The following is a 24,443-nucleotide window of genomic DNA, read 5'->3' as shown; positions in this document are numbered from 1 at the left end:
CGCGAGGAACGCAGAGGCTTCTGAGCGACAGCGGGCTCCCATCTTTCCCTGGGACTGTTTTCCCAGCGAGCTATTTTCATGGTCAGAATAATAAAGCAAACTCTCTCAGACTGGGACCGAGTGAGGCCAAGGTCCTGTGTTATTTATAGCTGGCCCAGGGAAATCTGCCAAGCTCAGCACTGACAGGGGCAGGGCTCCCTTCCCTCCTCCATCCTCCCTCCGCAGCCAATCCACCACATCTCCCCGTCTCTCCCTCCCCTCTTCGCTCCCTCCTCCTCTCTCGACCCCTCTCTCTTCCCGTGTTCTCCCTGTCTCTCTCTTTACCGCTGCCCCTCAACCCTCCTCTCCCCTCTCTCTCCCTCCCGTCTCTCACCTTCCCTCTTTCCCTCCCTCCTTCTCTCGCTCTCTCTCTCCCCCTCAGCCCCTCTCTCCCCTCTTGTTCTCCCTCCCTCTCTCTCTCTCCACTCTCACCCCCCCCACCCCTATCACTCCTCCTCCCCCTCTCCTCCTCCCCCCATTTGCCCCGCTCAGCCTCCTCTTTCTCTGCCCCTCCCTCTCTCTCTTCCACCCCTCTCTCCTCCTCCTCCCTCCCTCCCTCCTCCGCCCTCTCTCTGCTCCTCTCCCCCATTGGACTGGAAGTCCCTACGAAGGACTGTGAGGACGGCCAAGAGGATCACAGGGGTCTCGCTACTGTCCATCGGGGACGTTTCTCAGCAGCGCTGCCTACGCAGGGCCCTTAGTATTATCAAGGATCCCACCCGTCCATCCAGCATCCTCTTTGACTTTCTACCATCAGGCAGGAGTCTCCGATGTGTAAAGACAAGAACAGTCAGGATGGAAACAGCTTCTTCCCTCAGGGCCATGAGGCTTCTGAACTCCCTACCGCATCGCATTCAAAGTGTTCCCCATTAATCTGTACCCTACAATATTTAATTTATGACTTTACTTTCAGCTGTAAATTTAATCCTTCCTTTCCTAAATTATTGTGTGTTCTGTGTACTACTGTGTTGTCTGGAGAAACGTTGTCTTGTCTGACAGTATACGATCATATAGTTAAATTATATAGTAGTTGGCGCGTGGCCAAGTGGTTAAGGCGTTGGTCTAGTGATCTGAAGGTCGCTAGTTCGAGCCTTGGCTGAGGCAGCGTGTTGTGTCCTTGAGCAAGGCACTTAACCACACGTTGCTCTGCGACGACACTGGTGCCAAGCTGTATGGGTCCTAATGCCCTTCCCTTGGACAACATTGGTGGCGTGGAGAGGGGAGACTTGCAGCATGGGAAACTGCTAGTCTTCCATACAACCTTGCCCAGGCCTGCGCCCCGGAAACCTTCCAAGGCACAAATCCATGGTCTCACAAGACTAATGGATGCCTATATATATATGTAAGTTAAATGACAATAGACTTGACTTGGCTTCCCTCTTCCTCCCCACCCCTCTCCCTCTCTCCCTCCCGCCTTGTCCCGTCCCCCCGCAGTGTTCTCCTCGCCCCGCCACCCTGCCTTTACCTGGAAGGGAAGTCCATTGTCGTCCTGCCCGAGGGGCAGCCCCTCCTGGGTGGCCTTACAGCCACTGACGAGCATCTGCGCCATGCTGGGGAGAGGTCCCTCCTCGCCGTTTCCTGTGGGGACAGAGGGGAGGGGGTGTTGAGGGAGGCTTGTCCCAGCGACCGAGGAGCCCGACAACCACCTGTCTCTGGATCCCTGACACCGGGGGCGGGCCCCAGTGGCCACGGACGAGGCCTAGCGCCTGCTAGCCGAGGGTCCGTTGGCGGTCTGCTGGTTCTGAGGCAGCCCCCGCGGGCCCTAGTAGCCACCTACGGACCTCCTCCGCTGAGGGTCAGCACGGGGAAGTGGGTCATCTGCTGACCAGGTTGCTTGGGAGGGCTCCCCTGGGTCCTAATGCCCACCCGGTTGCTTCAACTTGGAGAACTGTGTTCAGTTTTGGTCCCCTCGTTATAGGAAGGATGTGGAGGCTTTAGGGAGGGTGCAGAGGAGATTCACCAGGATGCTGCCTGGATGAGAGAGCGTGTGTTGTGAGGAGAGGTTGAGCGAGCTCGGGCTTTTCTCTTTGGAGGATGAGAGGTGACTTGACAGAGGATAAGAGGCACAGATTGAGTGGACAGCCAGAGACTCCACCCAGGGTGGAAATGGTTAATAGGAGGAGGCATGATTTTAAGGTGATTGGATGAAAGTATAGGGGGGAATGTCAGAGGTAGGTTTTTAGCACACAGAGAGTGGTGGATGTGTGAAACACCCTGCCAAGGGTGGTGGGAGGGGCAGGTACATTAGGGACGTTCAAGAGCATCACGCACAAAATGCCGGAGGAACTCAGCGGGTCAGACAGCATCTATGGAGATGAACAAACAGTTGACGTTTCGGGCCGAGACCCCTCCTTAAACGTCTGGCAGATAGACACATAAATGACGGAGCAATGGAGGGTTACGTCGGAGGGAAGAGTTAAAGGGTCAAAGGGTCAGCACAACACCGTGGGCCGAAGGGCCTGTAACATTTCTGGATCTGCAGGAGGAAGATTTTGCCTGTGCTCTATCCAGACATGTCATTCCGTGCGCAGGTGAAAAGGGCGGTTCCAGTGACAGACAGAGAGACTGCAGGCAGACAGTCTGATGCGGAGGGAGAGTGACGTTTCAGCATAAGAGAGATCCGTTCAGGGCCAGTATGGTGCTGGAGTGGTCTGTGTTCAAGGTGAATGCCTCTGACAACCGAGTCCAGCCCCTGGTCCTCACGCGTGGCTTCGCTACCAAGCCCGGCGGAACCGTTTCTGCTGACGGGAAGGGGCAAAGGCGGGCTACTGATGACTTATAAACCAGTGGCTTCGGGCAGATGAGGGATCGCCAGCCAAGGCAGGCAGCTCGTCCGAGAGAGGAAAATCTCCCATCTCAAACCTCCGCTGCCTTCCGGCTACACCCGCTCGTGGGGAGGGCTCCGGGAGTAAACCCCCGAGGGAAATAGCCAGAGCTGGAATCCCCAGGGCAGCCCAACGTTGAGTTCGACGCCGACTGGCAACTCCGTGTGCCAAACTGTGTTGGTCTCTGCCGTCCTTAGGGATCATCAGCCGCGTGGAGATGGGGGGGGAGCTCGCTGCGCGGGGAACAGCTCGCTCTCCGTATCGTACTGCCCCAGGTTGCGTATCCAGACAGTCAGCATGCAACATCCATCGTCAACCCTGACCGACGAAAGCCTCAGTCAGTCAGCCATAAGAAAATTCCCAAGCATGTCCCTGGGTCTGGAGAACCCGGGTTAGAAGGAAAGATTAAACAGGTCAGGACTTTATTCTCTAGAACGTAGAAGACTGAGGGGAGATTTGAGAGAGAAATACAAAATTATTAGGTGTAGAGATAGGATAAATGCAAGCAGGCTTTTTCCACTGAGGTTGGATGGGACTGCAACCAGAGGTCATGGGTTAAGGGTGAAAGGTGAGGAATTTAAGGGGAACATGAGGGCCAACGTCTTCACTCAGAGGATGGTGAGAGAGTGGAACGAGCTGACAGCACAAGTGACCATTTAACCTACCAAACAACACCTCTTCGGCTGCAGCAGCGAGACCTCAGTGCCCGGAGTCTGAACGCGAACGGTCGACCGCAGGGGCTGGCCCTTCGGCCCGTCAAGTCCGTGCTGAGAGCGGTGCTGAATTTCGGGAAGGGGAGGGGAGGGAGTGTAAGGACAGCGGAGGGGGTTAGCAGAGGCTTCCAGTGTTTACGGTACGGCTGCTGTCGGCACAGTGAGAGGGTTTGGGGGGGTCAGATCCGGATTACAGAGACAGGGAGGGGTGTAGGGGTTGGAGGGGGTTACAGAGACAGGGAAGAGTGTAGGGGCTGGAAGGGGTTACAGAGATGGGGAGGGGTGTAGGGGCCAGAGGGGGTTACAGAGACAGGGAGGGGTGTAGGGGCTGGAGGGGGTTGCAGAGATGGGGAGGGGTGTAGGGGCCAGAGGGGGTTACAGAGACAGGGAGGGGTGTAGGGGCTGGAGGGGGTTACAGAGACAGGGAGGGGTGTAGGGGCTGGAGGGGGTTGCAGAGATGGGGAGGGGTGTAGGGGCTGGAGGGGGTTACAGAGACAGGGAGGGGTGTAGGGGCTGGAGGGGGTTACAGAGACAGGGAGGGGTGTAGGGGCTGGAGGGTGTTACAGAGACAGGGAGGGGTGTAGGGGCCGGAGGGGGTTACAGAGACAGGGAGGGGTGTAGGGGCTGGAGGGGGTTACAGAGACGGGGAGGGGTGTAGGGACCGGAGGGAGTTATAGAGACAGGGAGGGGTGTAGGGATTGGAGGGTGTTACAGAGACAGAGAGGGGTGTAGGGGCCAGTGGGTGTTACAGAGACAGGGAGGTGTGTAGGGGATGGAGGGGGTTACAGAGACAGGGAGGGGTGTAGGGGATGGAGGGGGTTACAGAGACAGGGAGGGGTGTAGGGGCTGGAGGGTGTTACAGAGACAGGGAGGGGTGTAGGGGCTGGAGGGAGTTACAGAGACAGGGAGGGGTGTAGGGACTGGAGAGGGTTACAGAGACAGGGAGGGGTGTAGGGGCTGGAGGGGGTTACAGAGATGGGGAGGGGTGTAGGGGCCGGAGGGTGTTACAGAGACAGGGAAGGGTGTAGGGACTGGAGGGGGTTACAGAGACGGGGAGGGGTGTAGGGGCTGGAGGAGTTACAGAGACAGGGAGGGGTGTAGGGGCCGGAGGGGGTTACAGAGACAGGGAGGGGTGTAGGGGCTGGAGGAGTTACAGAGACAGGGAGGGGTGTAGGGGCTGGAGGGGGTTACAGAGACAGGGAGGGGTGTAGGGGCTGGAGGGGGTTGCAGAGACAGGGAGGGGTGTAGGGGCTGGAGGGGGTTACAGAGACAGGGAGGGGTGTAGGGGCCGGAGGGGGTTACAGAGACAGGGAGGGGTGTAGGGGATGGAGGGGGGTTACAGAGACAGGGAGGGGTGTAGGGGCCGGAGGGGGTTACAGAGACAGGGAGGGGTGTAGGGACTGGAGGGGTTACAGAGACAGGGAGGGGTGTAGGGGCTGGAGGGGGTTACAGAGACAGGGAGGGGTGTAGGGGCTGGAGGGCGTTACAGAGACAGGGAGGGGTGTAGGGGCTGGAGGGGGTTACAGAGACAGGGAGGGGTGTAGGGGCCGGAGGGGGTTACAGAGACAGGGAGGAGTGTAGGGGCTGGAGGGGGTTGCAGAGATGGGGAGGGGTGTAGGGGCTGGAGGGGGTTACAGAGACAGGGAGGGGTGTAGGGGTCAAAGGGAGTTACAGAGACAGGGAGGGGTGTAGGGGCCAGAGGGGGTTACAGAGACAGGGAGGGGTGTAGGGGCCAGAGGGGGTTACAGAGACAGGGAGGGGTGTAGGGGCTGGAGGGGGTTACAGAGACGGGGAGGGGTGTAGGGGCCGGAGGGGGCTACAGAGACAGGGAGGGGTGTCGGGGCCGAAGAGGGTTACAGAGACAGGGAGGGGTGTAGGGGTCAGAGGCAGTTACAGAGACAGGGAGGGGTGTAGGGGCCAGAGGGGGTGACGGAGATGGAGAGGGGTGTAGGGGCCGGAGGGGGTTACAGAGACAGGGAGGGATGTAGGGGCTGGAGGAGGTTGCAGAGACAGGGAGGGGTGTAGGGGCCGGAGGGGGTTACAGAGACAGGGAGGGGTGTAGGGGCCGGAGGGGGTTACAGAGACAGGGAGGGGTGTAGGGGCTGGAGGAGGTTGCAGAGACAGGGAGGGGTGTAGTGGCTGGAGGCGGTTGCAGAGACAGGGAGGGGTGTCGGGACCGAAGGGGGTTACAGAGACAGGGAGGGGTGTAGGGGCCGGATGGGGTGACGGAGACGGGGAGGGGTGTAGGGGAGGGAGGGGGTTACAGAGACGGGGAGGGGTGTAGGGGCTGGAGGGGGTTACAGAGACAGGGAGGGGTGTAGGGGCTGGAGGGGGTTACAGAGACAGGGAGGGGTGTAGGGGCCGGAGGGGGTTACAGAGACAGGGAGGAGTGTAGGGGCTGGAGGGGGTTGCAGAGATGGGGAGGGGTGTAGGGGCTGGAGGGGGTTACAGAGACAGGGAGGGGTGTAGGGGTCAAAGGGAGTTACAGAGACAGGGAGGGGTGTAGGGGCCAGAGGGGGTTACAGAGACAGGGAGGGGTGTAGGGGCCAGAGGGGGTTACAGAGACAGGGAGGGGTGTAGGGGCTGGAGGGGGTTACAGAGACGGGGAGGGGTGTAGGGGCCGGAGGGGGCTACAGAGACAGGGAGGGGTGTCGGGGCCGAAGAGGGTTACAGAGACAGGGAGGGGTGTAGGGGTCAGAGGCAGTTACAGAGACAGGGAGGGGTGTAGGGGCCAGAGGGGGTGACGGAGATGGAGAGGGGTGTAGGGGCCGGAGGGGGTTACAGAGACAGGGAGGGATGTAGGGGCTGGAGGAGGTTGCAGAGACAGGGAGGGGTGTAGGGGCCGGAGGGGGTTACAGAGACAGGGAGGGGTGTAGGGGCCGGAGGGGGTTACAGAGACAGGGAGGGGTGTAGGGGCTGGAGGAGGTTGCAGAGACAGGGAGGGGTGTAGTGGCTGGAGGCGGTTGCAGAGACAGGGAGGGGTGTCGGGACCGAAGGGGGTTACAGAGACAGGGAGGGGTGTAGGGGCCGGATGGGGTGACGGAGACGGGGAGGGGTGTAGGGGAGGGAGGGGGTTACAGAGACGGGGAGGGGTGTAGGGGCTGGAGGGGGTTACAGAGACAGGGAGGGGTGTAGGGGTCAGAGGGGGTTGCAGAGACAGGGAGGGGTGTAGGGGCTGAAGGGGGTTACAGAGACGGGGAGGGGTGTAGGGAATGGAGGGGGTTACAGGAACAGGGATGGATGTAGGCAATGGAGGGGGTTACAGAGACAGGGAGGGTGTAGGGGATGGAGGGGGTTACAGAGACGGGGAGGGGTGTAGATGTTGGAGGGGTTACAGAGACAGGGAGGGGTGTAGGGGCCAGAGGGGGTGACGGAGATGGAGAGGGGTGTAGGGGAGGGAGGGGGTTACAGAGACAGGGAGAGGTGTAGGGGCCGGAGGGGGTTACAGAGACAGGGAGGGATGTAGGGGCTTGAGGAGGTTGCAGAGACAGGGAGGGGTGTAGGGGCCGGAGGGGGTTACAGAGACAGGGAGGGGTGTAGGGGCTGGAGGCGGTTGCAGAGACAGGGAGGGGTGTAGGGGCTGGAGGCGGTTGCAGAGACAGGGAGGGGTGTCGGGGCTGGAGGGGGTTGCAGAGACAGGGAGGGGTGTCGGGGCCGAAGGGGGTTACAGAGACAGGGAGGGGTGTAGGGGTCAAAGGGAGTTACAGAGACAGGGAGGGGTGTAGGGGCCGGAGGGGGTGACGGAGACGGGGAGGGGTGTAGGGGCCGGAGGGGGTGACGGAGACGGGGAGGGGTGTAGGGGAGGGAGGGGGTTACAGAGACGGGGAAGGGTGTAGGGGCTGGAGGGGGTTACAGAGACAGGGAGGGGTGTAGGGGTCAGAGGGGGTTGCAGAGACAGGGAGGGGTGTAGGGGCTGAAGGGGGTTACAGAGATGGGGAGGGGTGTAGGGAATGGAGGGGGTTACAGGAACAGGGATGGGTGTAGGCAATGGAGGGGGTTACAGAGACAGGGAGGGTGTAGGGGATGGAGGGGGTTACAGAGACGGGGAGGGGTGTAGATGTTGGAGGGGTTACAGAGACAGGGAGGGGTGTAGGGGCCAGAGGGGGTTACAGAGACAGGGAGGGGTGTAGGGACCGGAGGGGGTCACAGAGACAGGGAGGGGTGTAGGGACTGGAGGGGGTTACAGAGACAGGGAGGGGTGTAGGGACCGGAGGGGGTTACAGAGACAGGGGGGGTGTGTAGGGGCCGAAGGGCGTTACAGAGACAGGGAGGGGTGTAGGGGTCGGAGGGGGTTACAGGAATAGGGAGGGGTGTAGTGGATGGAGGGGGTTACAGAGACAGGGAGGGGTGTAGGGGATAGAGGGGGTTATAGAGACAGGGAAGGGTGTAGATGTTGGAGGGGTTACAGAGACAGGGAGGGGTGTAGGGGCCGGAGGGGGTAACAGAGACAGGGAGGGATGTAGGGGCCGGAGGGTGTTACAGAGTCAGGGAAGGGTGTAGGGGCCGGAGGGGGTTACAGAGACAGGGAGGGGTGTAGGGGCCGGAGGGGGTTACAGGAGCAGGGAGGGGTGTAGGGGCTGGAGGGGGTTACAGAGACGGGGAGGGGTGTAGGGGTTGGAGGGGGTTACAGAGACAGGGAGGGGTGTAGGGGCTGGAGGGCGTTACAGAGACAGGGAGGGGTGTAGGGGCTGGAGGGGGTTACAGAGACAGGGAGGGGTGTAGGGGCCGGAGGGGGTTACAGAGACAGGGAGGAGTGTAGGGGCTGGAGAGGGTTGCAGAGATGGGGAGGGGTGTAGGGGCTGGAGGGGGTTACAGAGACAGGGAGGGGTGTAGGGGTCAAAGGGAGTTACAGAGACAGGGAGGGGTGTAGGGGCCAGAGGGGGTTACAGAGACAGGGAGGGGTGTAGGGGCCAGAGGGGGTTACAGAGACAGGGAGGGGTGTAGGGGCTGGAGGGGGTTACAGAGACGGGGAGGGGTGTAGGGGCCGGAGGGGGCTACAGAGACAGGGAGGGGTGTCGGGGCCGAAGAGGGTTACAGAGACAGGGAGGGGTGTAGGGGTCAGAGGCAGTTACAGAGACAGGGAGGGGTGTAGGGGCCAGAGGGGGTGACGGAGATGGAGAGGGGTGTAGGGGCCGGAGGGGGTTACAGAGACAGGGAGGGATGTAGGGGCTGGAGGAGGTTGCAGAGACAGGGAGGGGTGTAGGGGCCGGAGGGGGTTACAGAGACAGGGAGGGGTGTAGGGGCCGGAGGGGGTTACAGAGACAGGGAGGGGTGTAGGGGCTGGAGGAGGTTGCAGAGACAGGGAGGGGTGTAGTGGCTGGAGGCGGTTGCAGAGACAGGGAGGGGTGTCGGGACCGAAGGGGGTTACAGAGACAGGGAGGGGTGTAGGGGCCGGATGGGGTGACGGAGACGGGGAGGGGTGTAGGGGAGGGAGGGGGTTACAGAGACGGGGAGGGGTGTAGGGGCTGGAGGGGGTTACAGAGACAGGGAGGGGTGTAGGGGTCAGAGGGGGTTGCAGAGACAGGGAGGGGTGTAGGGGCTGAAGGGGGTTACAGAGACGGGGAGGGGTGTAGGGAATGGAGGGGGTTACAGGAACAGGGATGGATGTAGGCAATGGAGGGGGTTACAGAGACAGGGAGGGTGTAGGGGATGGAGGGGGTTACAGAGACGGGGAGGGGTGTAGATGTTGGAGGGGTTACAGAGACAGGGAGGGGTGTAGGGGCCAGAGGGGGTGACGGAGATGGAGAGGGGTGTAGGGGAGGGAGGGGGTTACAGAGACAGGGAGAGGTGTAGGGGCCGGAGGGGGTTACAGAGACAGGGAGGGATGTAGGGGCTGGAGGAGGTTGCAGAGACAGGGAGGGGTGTAGGGGCCGGAGGGGGTTACAGAGACAGGGAGGGGTGTAGGGGCTGGAGGCGGTTGCAGAGACAGGGAGGGGTGTAGGGGCTGGAGGCGGTTGCAGAGACAGGGAGGGGTGTCGGGGCTGGAGGGGGTTGCAGAGACAGGGAGGGGTGTCGGGGCCGAAGGGGGTTACAGAGACAGGGAGGGGTGTAGGGGTCAAAGGGAGTTACAGAGACAGGGAGGGGTGTAGGGGCCGGAGGGGGTGACGGAGACGGGGAGGGGTGTAGGGGCCGGAGGGGGTGACGGAGACGGGGAGGGGTGTAGGGGAGGGAGGGGGTTACAGAGACGGGGAAGGGTGTAGGGGCTGGAGGGGGTTACAGAGACAGGGAGGGGTGTAGGGGTCAGAGGGGGTTGCAGAGACAGGGAGGGGTGTAGGGGCTGAAGGGGGTTACAGAGATGGGGAGGGGTGTAGGGAATGGAGGGGGTTACAGGAACAGGGATGGGTGTAGGCAATGGAGGGGGTTACAGAGACAGGGAGGGTGTAGGGGATGGAGGGGGTTACAGAGACGGGGAGGGGTGTAGATGTTGGAGGGGTTACAGAGACAGGGAGGGGTGTAGGGGCCAGAGGGGGTTACAGAGACAGGGAGGGGTGTAGGGACCGGAGGGGGTCACAGAGACAGGGAGGGGTGTAGGGACTGGAGGGGGTTACAGAGACAGGGAGGGGTGTAGGGACCGGAGGGGGTTACAGAGACAGGGGGGGTGTGTAGGGGCCGAAGGGCGTTACAGAGACAGGGAGGGGTGTAGGGGTCGGAGGGGGTTACAGGAATAGGGAGGGGTGTAGTGGATGGAGGGGGTTACAGAGACAGGGAGGGGTGTAGGGGATAGAGGGGGTTATAGAGACAGGGAAGGGTGTAGATGTTGGAGGGGTTACAGAGACAGGGAGGGGTGTAGGGGCCGGAGGGGGTAACAGAGACAGGGAGGGATGTAGGGGCCGGAGGGTGTTACAGAGTCAGGGAAGGGTGTAGGGGCCGGAGGGGGTTACAGAGACAGGGAGGGGTGTAGGGGCCGGAGGGGGTTACAGGAGCAGGGAGGGGTGTAGGGGATGGAGGGGGGTTACAGAGACAGGGAGGGGTGTAGGGGATGGAGGGGGTTACAGAGACAGGGAGGGGTGTAGGGGCTGGAGGGGTTACAGAGACAGGGAGGGGTGTAGGGGCTGGAGGGTGTCACAGAGACAGGGAGAGGTGTAGGGGCCGGAGGGTGTTACAGAGATAGGGAGGGGTGTACAGGCTGGAGGGGGTTGCAGAGATGGGGAGGGGTGTAGGGGCTGGAGGGGGTTACAGAGACAGGGAGGGGTGTAGGGGTCAAAGGGAGTTACAGAGACAGGGAGGGGTGTAGGGGCCAGAGGGGGTTACAGAGACAGGGAGGGGTGTAGGGGCCAGAGGGGGTTACAGAGACAGGGAGGGGTGTAGGGGCTGGAGGGGGTTACAGAGACGGGGAGGGGTGTAGGGGCCGGAGGGGGCTACAGAGACAGGGAGGGGTGTCGGGGCCGAAGAGGGTTACAGAGACAGGGAGGGGTGTAGGGGTCAGAGGCAGTTACAGAGACAGGGAGGGGTGTAGGGGCCAGAGGGGGTGACGGAGATGGAGAGGGGTGTAGGGGCCGGAGGGGGTTACAGAGACAGGGAGGGATGTAGGGGCTGGAGGAGGTTGCAGAGACAGGGAGGGGTGTAGGGGCCGGAGGGGGTTACAGAGACAGGGAGGGGTGTAGGGGCCGGAGGGGGTTACAGAGACAGGGAGGGGTGTAGGGGCTGGAGGAGGTTGCAGAGACAGGGAGGGGTGTAGTGGCTGGAGGCGGTTGCAGAGACAGGGAGGGGTGTCGGGACCGAAGGGGGTTACAGAGACAGGGAGGGGTGTAGGGGCCGGATGGGGTGACGGAGACGGGGAGGGGTGTAGGGGAGGGAGGGGGTTACAGAGACGGGGAGGGGTGTAGGGGCTGGAGGGGGTTACAGAGACAGGGAGGGGTGTAGGGGTCAGAGGGGGTTGCAGAGACAGGGAGGGGTGTAGGGGCTGAAGGGGGTTACAGAGACGGGGAGGGGTGTAGGGAATGGAGGGGGTTACAGGAACAGGGATGGATGTAGGCAATGGAGGGGGTTACAGAGACAGGGAGGGTGTAGGGGATGGAGGGGGTTACAGAGACGGGGAGGGGTGTAGATGTTGGAGGGGTTACAGAGACAGGGAGGGGTGTAGGGGCCAGAGGGGGTGACGGAGATGGAGAGGGGTGTAGGGGAGGGAGGGGGTTACAGAGACAGGGAGAGGTGTAGGGGCCGGAGGGGGTTACAGAGACAGGGAGGGATGTAGGGGCTGGAGGAGGTTGCAGAGACAGGGAGGGGTGTAGGGGCCGGAGGGGGTTACAGAGACAGGGAGGGGTGTAGGGGCTGGAGGCGGTTGCAGAGACAGGGAGGGGTGTAGGGGCTGGAGGCGGTTGCAGAGACAGGGAGGGGTGTCGGGGCTGGAGGGGGTTGCAGAGACAGGGAGGGGTGTCGGGGCCGAAGGGGGTTACAGAGACAGGGAGGGGTGTAGGGGTCAAAGGGAGTTACAGAGACAGGGAGGGGTGTAGGGGCCGGAGGGGGTGACGGAGACGGGGAGGGGTGTAGGGGCCGGAGGGGGTGACGGAGACGGGGAGGGGTGTAGGGGAGGGAGGGGGTTACAGAGACGGGGAAGGGTGTAGGGGCTGGAGGGGGTTACAGAGACAGGGAGGGGTGTAGGGGTCAGAGGGGGTTGCAGAGACAGGGAGGGGTGTAGGGGCTGAAGGGGGTTACAGAGATGGGGAGGGGTGTAGGGAATGGAGGGGGTTACAGGAACAGGGATGGGTGTAGGCAATGGAGGGGGTTACAGAGACAGGGAGGGTGTAGGGGATGGAGGGGGTTACAGAGACGGGGAGGGGTGTAGATGTTGGAGGGGTTACAGAGACAGGGAGGGGTGTAGGGGCCAGAGGGGGTTACAGAGACAGGGAGGGGTGTAGGGACCGGAGGGGGTCACAGAGACAGGGAGGGGTGTAGGGACTGGAGGGGGTTACAGAGACAGGGAGGGGTGTAGGGACCGGAGGGGGTTACAGAGACAGGGGGGGTGTGTAGGGGCCGAAGGGCGTTACAGAGACAGGGAGGGGTGTAGGGGTCGGAGGGGGTTACAGGAATAGGGAGGGGTGTAGTGGATGGAGGGGGTTACAGAGACAGGGAGGGGTGTAGGGGATAGAGGGGGTTATAGAGACAGGGAAGGGTGTAGATGTTGGAGGGGTTACAGAGACAGGGAGGGGTGTAGGGGCCGGAGGGGGTAACAGAGACAGGGAGGGATGTAGGGGCCGGAGGGTGTTACAGAGTCAGGGAAGGGTGTAGGGGCCGGAGGGGGTTACAGAGACAGGGAGGGGTGTAGGGGCCGGAGGGGGTTACAGGAGCAGGGAGGGGTGTAGGGGATGGAGGGGGGTTACAGAGACAGGGAGGGGTGTAGGGGATGGAGGGGGTTACAGAGACAGGGAGGGGTGTAGGGGCTGGAGGGGTTACAGAGACAGGGAGGGGTGTAGGGGCTGGAGGGTGTCACAGAGACAGGGAGAGGTGTAGGGGCCGGAGGGTGTTACAGAGATAGGGAGGGGTGTACAGGCTGGAGGGGGTTACAGAGACAGGGAGGGGTGTAGGGGCTGGAGGGGGTTACAGAGACAGGGAGGGGTGTGGGGCCGGAGGGGGTTACAGAGACAGGGAGGGCTGTGGGGGATGGAGGGGGTTACAGAGACAGGGAGGGGTGTAGGGGCCGGAAGGGGTTACAGAGACAGGGAGGGGTGTGGGGGATGGAGGGGGTTACAGAGACAGGGAGGGGTGTAGGGGCTGGAGGGGGTTACAGAGACAGGGAGGGGTGTAGGGGCCGGAGGGGGTTACAGAGACAGGGAGGTGTGTAGGGGCCGGAGCGGGTTACAGAGACAGGGAGGGGTGTAGGGGTCGGAGGGGGTTACAGAGACAGGGAAGGGCGTAGGGGCCGGATGGAGTCACAGAGACAGGGAGCGGTGTAAGGGCGGGAGGGGGTTACAGAGACAGGGAGGGGTGTAGGGGCTGGAGGGGGTTACAGAGACAGGGAGGGGTGTGGGGCCGGAGGGGGTTACAGAGACAGGGAGGGGTGTAGGGGCCGGAAGGGGTTACAGAGACAGGGAAGGGTGTAGATGTTGGAGGGGTTACAGAGACAGGGAGGGGTGTGGGGGATGGAGGGGGTTACAGAGACAGGGAGGGGTGTAGGGGCCGGAAGGGGTTACAGAGACAGGGAGGGGTGTAGGGGCTGGAGGGGGTTACAGAGACTGGGAGGGGTGTAGGGGCCGGAGGGGGTTACAGAAACAGGGAGGGGTGTAGGGGCCGGAGGGGGTTACAGAGACAGGGAGGGGTGTAGGGGCCGGAGGGGGTTACAGAGACAGTGAGGGGTGTAGGGGCCGGAGGAGGTTACAGAGACAGGGAGGTGTGTAGGGGCTGGAGGGGTTACAGAGACAGGGAGGGGTGTAGAGGCTGGAGGGGGTTACAGAGACAGGGAGGGGTGTAGGGGCCGGTGGGGGTTACAGAGACAGGGAGAGGTGTAGGGGCCGGAGGGGGTTACAGAGACAGGGAGGGGTGTAGGGGCCGGAGGGGGTTACAGAGACAGGGAGGGTTGTAGGGGCCGGAGGGGGTTACAGAGACAGGGAGGGGTGTAGTTGCCGGGGGGGGGGGGGTTACAGGAACAGGGATGGGTGTAGGCGATGGAGGGGGTTACAGAGACAGGGAGGGTGTAGGGGATGGAGGGGGTTACAGATACAGGGAGGGGTGTAGGGGCCGGAGGGGGTTACAGGAATAGGGAGGGGTGTAGTGGATGGAGGGGGTTACAGAAACAGGGAGGGGTGTAGGGGATCGAGGAGGTTACAGAGACAGGGAAGGGTGTAGATGTTGGAGGGGTTACAGAGACAGGGAGGGGTGTAGGGGCCGGAGGGGGTTACAGAGACAGGGAGGGGTGTAGGGGCCGAAGGGTGTTACAGAGACAGGGAGTGGTGTAGGGGCCGGAGGGGGTTACAGAGACAGGGAGGGGTGTAGGGGATGGAGGGGGTTACAGAGACAGGGAGGGGTGTAGGGGATGGAGGGGGTTACAGAGACAGGGACGGGTGTAGGGGATGGAGGGGGTTACAGAGACAGGGAGGGGTGTAGGGGCTGGAGGGGTTACAGAGACAGGGAGGGGTGTAGGGGCCGGAAGGGGTTACAGAGACAGGGAGGGGTGTGGGGGTGAAGGGGGTCACAGAGACAGGGAGAGGTGTAGGGGCCGGAGGGGGTTACAGGAACAGGGAGGGGTGTACGGGCTGGAGGGGGTTACAGAGACAGGGAGGGGTGTAGGGGCTGGAGGGGTTACAGAGACAGGGAGGGGTGTAGGGGCCAGAAGGGGTTACAGAGACAGGGAGGGGTGTAGGGGCTGGAGGGGGTCACAGAGACAGGGAGAGGTGTAGGGGCCGGAGGGGGTTACAGAGACAGGGAGGGGTGTACAGGCTGGAGGGGGTTACAGAGACAGGGAGGGGTGTAGGGGCCAGAGGGGGTTACGGAGACAGGAAGGGGTGTAGGGGCTGGAGGGGGGTTACAGAGACAGGGAGGGGTGTAGGGGCCAGAGGGGGTTACAGAGACAGGGAGTGGTGTAGGGGCCGGAAGGGGTTACAGAGACAGGGAGGGGTGTAGGGGCCGGAGGGTGTTACAGAGACAGGGAGGGGTGTAGGGGCTGGAGGGGGTTACAGAAACAGGGAGGGGTGTAGGGGCTGGAGGGGGTTACAGAGACAGGGAGGAGTGTAGGGATTGGAGGGGGTTAGGGATTGGAGGAGGTTACAGAGACAGGGAGGGGTGTAGGGTCCGGAGGGGGTTACAGAGACAGGGAGGGGTGTAGGGGCCGAAGGGGGTTACAGAGATGGGGAGGGGTGTAGGGGCCGGAGGGGGTTACAGAGACAGGGAGGGGTGTAGGAGCTAGAGGGGGTTACAGAGACAGGGAGGGGTGTAGGGGCCGGAGGGGGTCACAGAGACAGGGAGGGGTGTAGGGGCCGGTGGGGGTTACAGAGACAGGGAGGGGTGTAGGGGCCGGAGGGGGTTACAGAGACAGGGAGGGGTGTAGGGGCCGGAGGGGGTTACAGAGACAGGGAGGGTTGTAGGGGCCGGAGGGGGTTACAGAGACAGGGAGGGGTGTAGTTGCCGGGGGGGGGGGGGTTACAGGAACAGGGATGGGTGTAGGCGATGGAGGGGGTTACAGAGACAGGGAGGGTGTAGGGGATGGAGGGGGTTACGGGAATAGGGAGGGGTGTAGTGGATGGAGGGGGTTACAGAAACAGGGAGGGGTGTAGGGGATCGAGGAGGTTACAGAGACAGGGAAGGGTGTAGATGTTGGAGGGGTTACAGAGACAGGGAGGGGTGTAGGGGCCGGAGGGGGTTACAGAGACAGGGAGGGGTGTAGGGGCCGAAGGGTGTTACAGAGACCGGGAGGGGTGTAGGGGCTGGAGGGGGTTACAGAGACAGGGAGGGGTGTAGGGGCCGGAGGGGGTTACAGAGACAGGGAGGGGTGTAGGGGATGGAGGGGGTTACAGAGACAGGGAGGGGTGTAGGGGATGGAGGGGGTTACAGAGGCAGGGAGGGGTGTAGGGGCTGGAGGGGTTACAGAGACAGGGAGGGGTGTAGGGGCCGGAAGGGGTTACAGAGACAGGGAGGGGTGTAGGGGCTGGAGGGGGTCACAGAGACAGGGAGAGGTGTAGGGGCCGGAGGGGGTTACAGAGACAGGGAGGGGTGTACGGGCTGGAGGGGGTTACAGAGACAGGGAGGGGTGTAGGGGCCAGAGGGGGTTACGGAGACAGGAAGGGGTGTAGGGGCTGGAGGGGGGTTACAGAGACAGGGAGGGGTGTAGGGGCCAGAGGGGGTTACAGAGACAGGGAGGGGTGTAGGGGTTGGAGGGGGTTAGGGATTGGAGGAGGTTACAGTGACAGGGAGGGGTGTAGGGGCTGGAGGGGGTTACAGAGACAGGGAGGGGTGTAGGGAAGGGAGGGTTTTTCAAGACAAGGATGGGAACCGCAAACACCACACATTATCCACCCCCCCCACCGTCTTCTCCGCTCCCCCCTCCCGCCCCCGACGACAGGACTCACCTCCCGATGCCCGTGTTAGCGTAATACCGGAGGGGAGCGCGGCGGAATGTGACGGTGGCACTGTGGGCAGGACCCTGCGGCCTGCGCTTTCCGGGAACGGCTGCTGACAGCCTGATGTGTGTCGCCCCAGAGCAGTGAGGCAGAGCTGGGGGCGGGATGGTGTTTGCACTCAGCGATGTTAATCTCCATCAACAGGAAGCCCTCTCTCAGCTGTAAGATGCAGCCAGAGAGCGGAGAGAAAGAGAGAGAGAGAGAGAGAGAGAGAGAGAGAAAGTCTGAGGCATCAGGACTGGGTGCAGGGAAGGGAGGGGCGGATTGGGGGGACGGGGCACTGGAGACCATTCTCAGGTTACAGTGGGGAGCGTGAGCCATTTGGACTGGAAGGTTCGGGGCGTGCTTTCGAAGCTCGGAGTTGATGCTGAAATGGGTGGCCTCGTAGACCGTGAAGATGGTTGTCAAAGCTCTCAGAGGAATACTGGGGAAGTAGGCCGAGGGTTGGAAAATGGCAGTTTGAGAGCAGCCCAGTACCGGCCCTTTGGACCCCTCAAGCCCGCCTGCGAAGGAGGAGGGTTCGGCCCAGGGCTAGCAAACCCGTCCCGTGAAAGCCCGGCGGTGCTGAGGCGGCGGCAGGAGATCGGAAGGCCTCATCCCCAGGAGGGGAGGGACGTTCGGCGGCCTACGCACGAAAGACAGGCCCAGGACCCAGAACGGAGGGCTCCAGCGGCCTACGCCCCCGCGGGGGCTGGTGGGCTGCAAGCGGACAGACCCGCCGGTCCGCAGCGCCGTAGAAGTGCGCAGCTTCTTGAAAGCGGCGTCACAGGCAGACAGGGAGGTGAGGCAAGTGTCCGGCTCACTGGCCTTCACCGGTCGGGGCACTGAGGACAGGAGCTGCGATACTCTGGCCCCTTATCCAGGGAAGGGTGTGCTGATATCGGAGAGGAGTAGCTTCCCGAAAATGATTTCGGGATTGAAAGGCTTGTCATATGAGGAGCGTTTGATGCCTCCGGGCCTGTAGTCACTGGAATTCAGAAGAACGAGGGGGGACCTCATTGAAACCCATCGAATTTTGAAAGGCCTTGATAGAGTGGATGTTCCCTTTGATGGGGGAAGTCTGGGACCAGGGGACACAGATAGAGTGGATGTGGAGAGGATGTTTCCTATGGTGGGGGAAGTCTAGGACCAGAGGACACAGATAGAGTGGATGTGGAGAGGATGTTTCCTATAGTGGGGGAGTCTAGGACCAGAGGGCATGGATAGAGTGGATGTGGAGAGGATGTTTCCTGTAGTGGGGGAGTCTAAGACCAGAGGACACAGATCGAGTGGATGTGGAGAGGATGTTTCCTATAGTGGGGGAGTCTAGGACCAGAGGACACAGATAGAGTGGATGTGGAGAGGATGTTTCCTATAGTGGGGGAGTCTGGGACCAGAGGACACAGATAGAGTGGATGTGGAGAGGATGTTTCCTATGGTGGGGGAAGTCTAGGACCAGAGGACACAGATAGAGTGGATGTGGAGAGGATGTTTCCTATGGTGGGGGAAGTCTAGGACCAGAGGACACAGATAGAGTGGATGTGGAGAGGATGTTTCCTATAGTGGGGGAGTCTAGGACCAGAGGGCATGGATAGAGTGGATGTGGAGAGGATGTTTCCTGTAGTGGGGGAGTCTAAGACCAGAGGACACAGATCGAGTGGATGTGGAGAGGATGTTTCCTATAGTGGGGGAGTCTAGGACCAGAGGACACAGATAGAGTGGATGTGGAGAGGATGTTTCCTATAGTGGGGGAGTCTGGGACCAGAGGACACAGCCTCAGAGTAGAGGGGCTTCATTTTAGAACGGAGATGAGGAGGAATTTCTTTAGCCAGAGGAGGGGTGAATCTGGGGAATTCGTTGCCACAGGCAGCTGTGGAGTCTGAGTCGTTGGGTCTATTTAAGGCAGAGGTTGATAGGTTCCTGATTGGTCAGGGCATGAAGGGATACGGGGAGAAGGCAGGAGATTGGGGCTGAGAGGGAAAATGGATCAGCCATGAGGAAATGGTGGAGCAGACTCGATGGGCCAAATGGCCTAATTCCGCTCCTGTGTCTTATGGCCTTATGTTATGTTACAGTTGTACAAGATCTTGGTGAGGCCGCATTTAGAATATTGCACTCCATTTTGGTCACCCTGATGTAGGAAAGATATCTTTGAGTTGTAAGATGACAAAGGTGGTTTATGATGAAATTGCTGGGTCTTGAGGGAGAGAGGTTGGGCAGGCTGGGGCTTCACACCCTGGAATGTAGGGGACTGAGGAGTGACCTTATAGAGGTGTGTAGAACCATGAGGGACACAGATAGGGTGTAGGGGACTGAGGGGTGACCTTATAGAGGTGTGTAGAACCATGAGGGACACAGATAGGGTGTAGGGGACTGAGGGGTGACCTTATAGAGGTGTGTAGAACCATGAGGGACACAGATAGGGTGTAGGGGACTGAGGGGTGACCTTATAGAGGTGTGTAGGACCATGAGGGACACAGATAGGGTTAAAACAAACAGTGTTTTCCTCACGCCTGGGGAATCAAGAACCAGAGGGCACAGGTTTAAGGTGAGAGGGGAGAGATTTAACAGGAACCTGAGGGGCAACTTCTGCACCCACAGGCTGGTGAGTACATGGAACGAGCTGCCACAGGAAGTGGTTGAGGCTGGTACATTCACATTTAACAGACACTTAGACGGGGATATGTTTAAGAAATGTTTAGAGCTGGGGTTCCCAGCCCGAGGTTGGGGTATCACTCAGTTTATGGTAAGGGTCCATGGCGTGAAAGACATACAGAGAGACAGAGAGAGACACACACACACAGAGAATGAGGGGAGATTTGATAGAGGTTTACAAAATTATGAGGGGTATAAACAGAGTAAATATGAATAGGCTCTTTCCACTCAGATTAGGAGAGATAAATATGAGAGGACATGGGTTTAGGGTGAAAGGGGAAAGGTTTAGGGGGAACTTCTTCACTCAGAGAGTGGAGAGAGTGAGGAACAAGCTGGTGGGAGTGATGGGAGTGGAGGGAGTGAGGAACGAGCTGGTGGGAGTGGAGGGAGTGGAGGGAGTGAGGAACGAGCTGGTGGGAGTGGAGAGAGTGAGGAACGAGCTGGTGGGAGTGATGGGAGTGGAGGGAGTGAGGAGCGAGCTGGTGGGAGTGATGGGAGTGGAGGGAGTGAGGAGCGAGCTGGTGGGAGTGATGGGAGTGGAGGGAGTGAGGAACGAGCTGGTGGGAGTGATGGGAGTGGAGGGAGTGAGGAGCGAGCTGGTGGGAGTGATGGGAGTGGAGGGAGTGAGGAACGAGCTGGTGGGAGTGAGGGGAGTGGAGGGAGTGAGGAACGAGCTGGTGGGAGTGGAGGGAGTGAGGAACGAGCTGGTGGGAGTGGAGGGAGTGGAGGGAGTGAGGAACGAGCTGGTGGGAGTGATGGGAGTGGAGGGAGTGAGGAACGAGCTGGTGGGAGTGATGGGAGTGGAGAGAGTGAGGAACGAGCTGGTGGGAGTGGAGGGAGTGGAGGGAGTGAGGAACGAGCTGGAGGGAGTGGAGGGAGTGAGGAACGAGCTGGTGGGAGTGGAGGGAGTGAGGAGCGAGCTGGTGGGAGTGATGGGAGTGGAGGGAGTGAGGAACGAGCTGGTGGGAGTGATGGGAGTGGAGGGAGTGAGGAACGAGCTGGTGGGAGTGATGGGAGTGGTGGGAGTGAGGAACGAGCTGGTGGGAGTGATGGGAGTGGAGGGAGTGAGGAACGAGCTGGAGGGAGTGGAGGGAGTGAGGAGCGAGCTGGTGGGAGTGATGGGAGTGGAGGGAGTGAGGAATGAGCTGGTGGGAGTGATGGGAGTGGAGGGAGTGAGGAACGAGCTGGTGGGAGTGGAGGGAGTGGTGGGAGTGAGGAACGAGCTGGTGGGAGTGATGGGAGTGGAGGGAGTGAGGAACGAGCTGGTGGGAGTGGAGGGAGTGAGGAACGAGCTGGTGGGAGTGATGGGAGTGGAGGGAGTGAGGAACGAGCTGGTGGGAGTGATGGGAGTGGAGGGAGTGAGGAACGAGCTGGTGGGAGTGATGGGAGTGGAGGGAGTGAGGAACGAGCTGGTGGGAGTGGAGGGAGTGGAGGGAGTGAGGAACGAGCTGGTGGGAGTGATGGGAGTGGTGGGAGTGAGGAACGAGCTGGTGGGAGTGATGGGAGTGGAGGGAGTGAGGAACGAGCTGGTGGGAGTGATGGGAGTGGAGGGAGTGAGGAACGAGCTGGTGGGAGTGGAGGGAGTGAGGAACGAGCTGGTGGGAGTGATGGGAGTGGAGGGAGTGAGGAACGAGCTGGTGGGAGTGATGGGAGTGGAGGGAGTGAGGAACGAGCTGGTGGGAGTGATGGGAGTGGAGGGAGTGAGGAACGAGCTGGTGGGAGTGGAGAGAGTGAGGAACGAGCTGGTGGGAGTGATGGGAGTGGAGGGAGTGAGGAACGAGCTGGTGGGAGTGGAGGGAGTGAGGAACGAGCTGGTGGGAGTGATGGGAGTGGAGGGAGTGAGGAACGAGCTGGTGGGAGTAGAGGGAGTGAGGAACGAGCTGGTGGGAGTGATGGGAGTGGAGGGAGTGAGGAACGAGCTGGTGGGAGTGGAGGGAGTGAGGAACGAGCTGGTGGGAGTGATGGGAGTGGAGGGAGTGAGGAACGAGCTGGTGGGAGTGGAGGGAGTGAGGAATAAGCTGGAGGGAGTGAGGAACGAGCTGGTGGGAGTGGAGGGAGTGAGGAACAGCTACATGGACAGGAGAGGTCCAGAGGGTTATGGACTGGGTGCAGTTCAATGGGACAGGCAGGATAAAGTTTCGGCACAGACCAGACGGGCCGAATGGCCTGTTTCCCGTGCTGTCGTGTTCTGTAGTTCTATGAGAGAAAGGGGGAACAGACAGAGAGAGACTCACAGAGTGTGTGAGTGAGTGGGGGGGGGGGGTGCAGGTAGAGAGATGCTGAGACGGAAGGCATGAAGGCAGCAGATTGTGACCGACCCAGCCGAGCGCCCCAGGCGGAGGAAGGCATCTCAGCGCAGTTTGAGGTCTCGCCACAAGCCGAGTTGGAGGAGACGCAGGGCGGCGGGTCGGAGGCGACTGAGCCAGCCGCAGGGTCCCGAGCCGAGCTCGCAAGGGGAAGCAAGCTGCGGGGGAAGAGGAAGAGGGCAGCCCCGTCACGCTGAGACGGGCAGGCGGCTCATCAAAATCATTTCAGCCTCCGGCTGGCGGGGGCCCGGCCCAACCTCCCAGCATCAGACCTTCGGTCTAAAGGCACGGCCTCCTGCCCACAGTGTCAACACCATCCAGCCCCGCTGAGGGAGCTCCGCACTGTGGGGGGGGGGAGGGAGGGAGCTCCGCACTGTGGGGGTGAGGGAGCTCCGCACTGTGGGGGTGACGGAGCTCCGCACTGCGGGGGGGGGGTGAGGGAGCTCTGTATAGTAGGAGAGATAGTGAGGGAGCTTTAGTGTGAGAGGGAGCTCTGCAGAGTGGGAGGGGTGGTGAGGGAGCTCCGCACTGTGGGAGGGGTGCTGAGGGAGCTCTGAATAGTGGGAGGGATAGTGGGGGAGTTTTACACTGTGAGAGGGAGCTCCGCACTGTGGGAGGGGTGGTGAGGGAGTTCTGAATAGTGGGAGGGGCTGTGAGGGAGCTTTACACTGTGAGAGGGGCGGTGAGGGAGCTCTGCAGAGTGGGAGGGGCGGTGAGGGAGCTCCGCACGCTGAGATACACCGGGCACTGCCGCTCGCTCCCGATCCCCCTGTGCCCATCCCGCCGCCCCACTCCCGAACAACCCAGGCCGGGGGTGGGGGAGTATTTCCCGCCCCTCCCACCGAGGGGAGCTCCCTCACCGTCCCCGGTGGACACTGATCGCTCCCGGGGGTCACGGATTGTTCCCTCGGAGGACAGTGGGAGCTCCCGGGAACTCAGATCGCCCCCGGTAAACAAAGGCTCATCCCGGTCGATACGGGTCGCTCCGGTGAACAGGGATCGTCCCGGTAAGTACGGTTTACCCCGGTAAACACGGACCGTCCCGGTGGACAGGGATGCTCCCGGAGAGCCCCGATCGACCCCGGTGGGGACGGGTCCCTCTCGGTGGACACGGCTCGGCCCCGCGGAGACCCCGTTCGCCGCTCAGTGACGGACTCACCGCACGGCGGCTGCTCCCCCGAGAGCAGCGCTCCTCGACCCAGTTCGGTCCCGCCGGGGCTTCCGGGCAAAGCGGGCGGAGCCTCGCCGCCCACGTGGACACGACGTTAAAGGCGCCGCTCGCCCCAGATCCCTCCTCATCCCCTCCCCCGAACAGCGCAGGGACGAGGGAGCGTCTCCCGCAGCCCCTCGAACAGCGCAAGTACGAGGGAGCGTCTCCTGCAGCCCCTGAGGGGTACAGTCACTCACCCCGACCCCTCCTCATCCCCTCCCCCGAACAGCGCAGGGACGAGGGAGAGTCTCCCGCAGCCCCCGAGGGGTACAGTCGCTCGCCCCGACCCCTCTTCATCCCCTCCCCCGAACAGCGCAGGGACGAGGGAGCGTCTCTCGCAGCCCCCGAGTGGTACTGTCACTCACCCGCGACCCCTCCTCATCCCCTCCCCCGAACAGCGCAGGGACGAGGGAGCGTCTCCCGCAGCCCCTGAGGGGTACAGTCGCTCGCCCCCGACCCCTCTTCATCCCCTCCCCCGAACAGCGCAGGGACGAGGGAGCGTCTCGGGCTGACGGTGGGGTAAAGGAGAGTGAGGGAAGGGGGATATGAATAGGAGGAGGAGTGAGAGGAGAGGAGGAGGGGGGGAGATGGTGTGAGCGTTGAGGGCCAGGGAGATCGAGGGCAGGTCCGAGTCTATAACCGGAGGGCCCCGGTTTGAGGCGAGAGGGGAGAGTTTTGGTAGGAAGCTGAGGGTCTAGTTTCTCTCTCTCTCTCTCTCTCTCTCTTTCTTTCTCTCTCTCTGTCTCTCTCTGTCTCTCTCTCTCTCGCACACAGGGGGTGGTCCTGATATGGGTCGAGCTGCCGGAGTGTAAAAGGGACATTGAAATGGACAGCGAAAAGCGACATTTTGCGTTAAATCAAATCAGTGAGGAATGTGCTGGGGGCGCGCCCCACAACTCTCTCACCCGAACCCGCACGTCCCCGGGCTGTGGGAGGAAACCGGAGCCCCCGGAGGAAACCCACACGGGGAGAGGCCGCGGGAAGTGAACCCCGGGTCACGGGTACGGTAAAGCGTTGTGCTCACCGCTGCTTTATGGTGCGGCTCTCTCTGGGTGATCCGGTCTCCACCACTGGCCCCCCACCCCGAGGGGAGCAGAGATTCACCCCCCCTCTCGGAGAGAAGGCATTTTCCCAAACCCCAGTGTTAAGACCGACCCTGCGTTGTGTAACTGTGTCCCGGCATGTACGTCCACATCCCAACACCCCCCAGCCCCGTTCGCGTGTCAAAGTCCAGGGAACACGGACCCAAGCGGTCCACACTCCCCCGGGCAGCGCCATTACATAGAAAGAGCGGCAGCGCATCTACGGTACTTCTTGAGAAGTTTGCGAAAGTTCAGCGTGACAGCTCAAACTTTGACAAACTGTGTGGTGGAGAGTGTGGTGACTGGATGCATCACGGCCTGGTATGGGAACACCAATGCCCTTGATTGGAACATCCTACACAAAGTAGTGGAAGCGTCACACACAAAAAGCTGGAGGAACTCAGCAGGCCAGGCAGCATCTGTGGACAGAAAAAAAGTCTCGGCCCGAGATGTCGACTGTACTTTTTTTTCCCTGTAGATGCTGCCCGGCCTGCTGAGTTCCTCCAGCATTTTGTGTGCGTTGCTCGGATTTCCAGCACCTGCAGATTCTCCCTTGTTTGTGAGAAAGTGATGGGTTGGGCCCGG

General features: G+C 61.4%; 1 long non-coding RNA gene across 1 annotated transcript; it reads right to left on the bottom strand.

Annotated features, from left to right (window-relative positions):
* Nucleotides 1–1,507: 1,507 nt before the first annotated feature.
* LOC140189074 (uncharacterized) lies at nt 1,508–22,799 on the bottom strand. The gene is made up of 3 exons (XR_011883442.1): nt 22,726–22,799; nt 3,530–3,643; nt 1,508–1,617 (listed from the first exon to the last, which is right to left on the bottom strand). It is a non-coding gene; the product is annotated as an uncharacterized lncRNA (long non-coding RNA).
* Between the last annotated feature and the right edge of the window lie 1,644 nt (nt 22,800–24,443).

This window comes from Mobula birostris, chromosome 28 (genome assembly GCF_030028105.1).
Source record: "Mobula birostris isolate sMobBir1 chromosome 28, sMobBir1.hap1, whole genome shotgun sequence".
Lineage (NCBI taxonomy): Eukaryota > Metazoa > Chordata > Chondrichthyes > Myliobatiformes > Myliobatidae > Mobula > Mobula birostris.
This window is presented reverse-complemented; position numbering and strand designations above follow the sequence as displayed.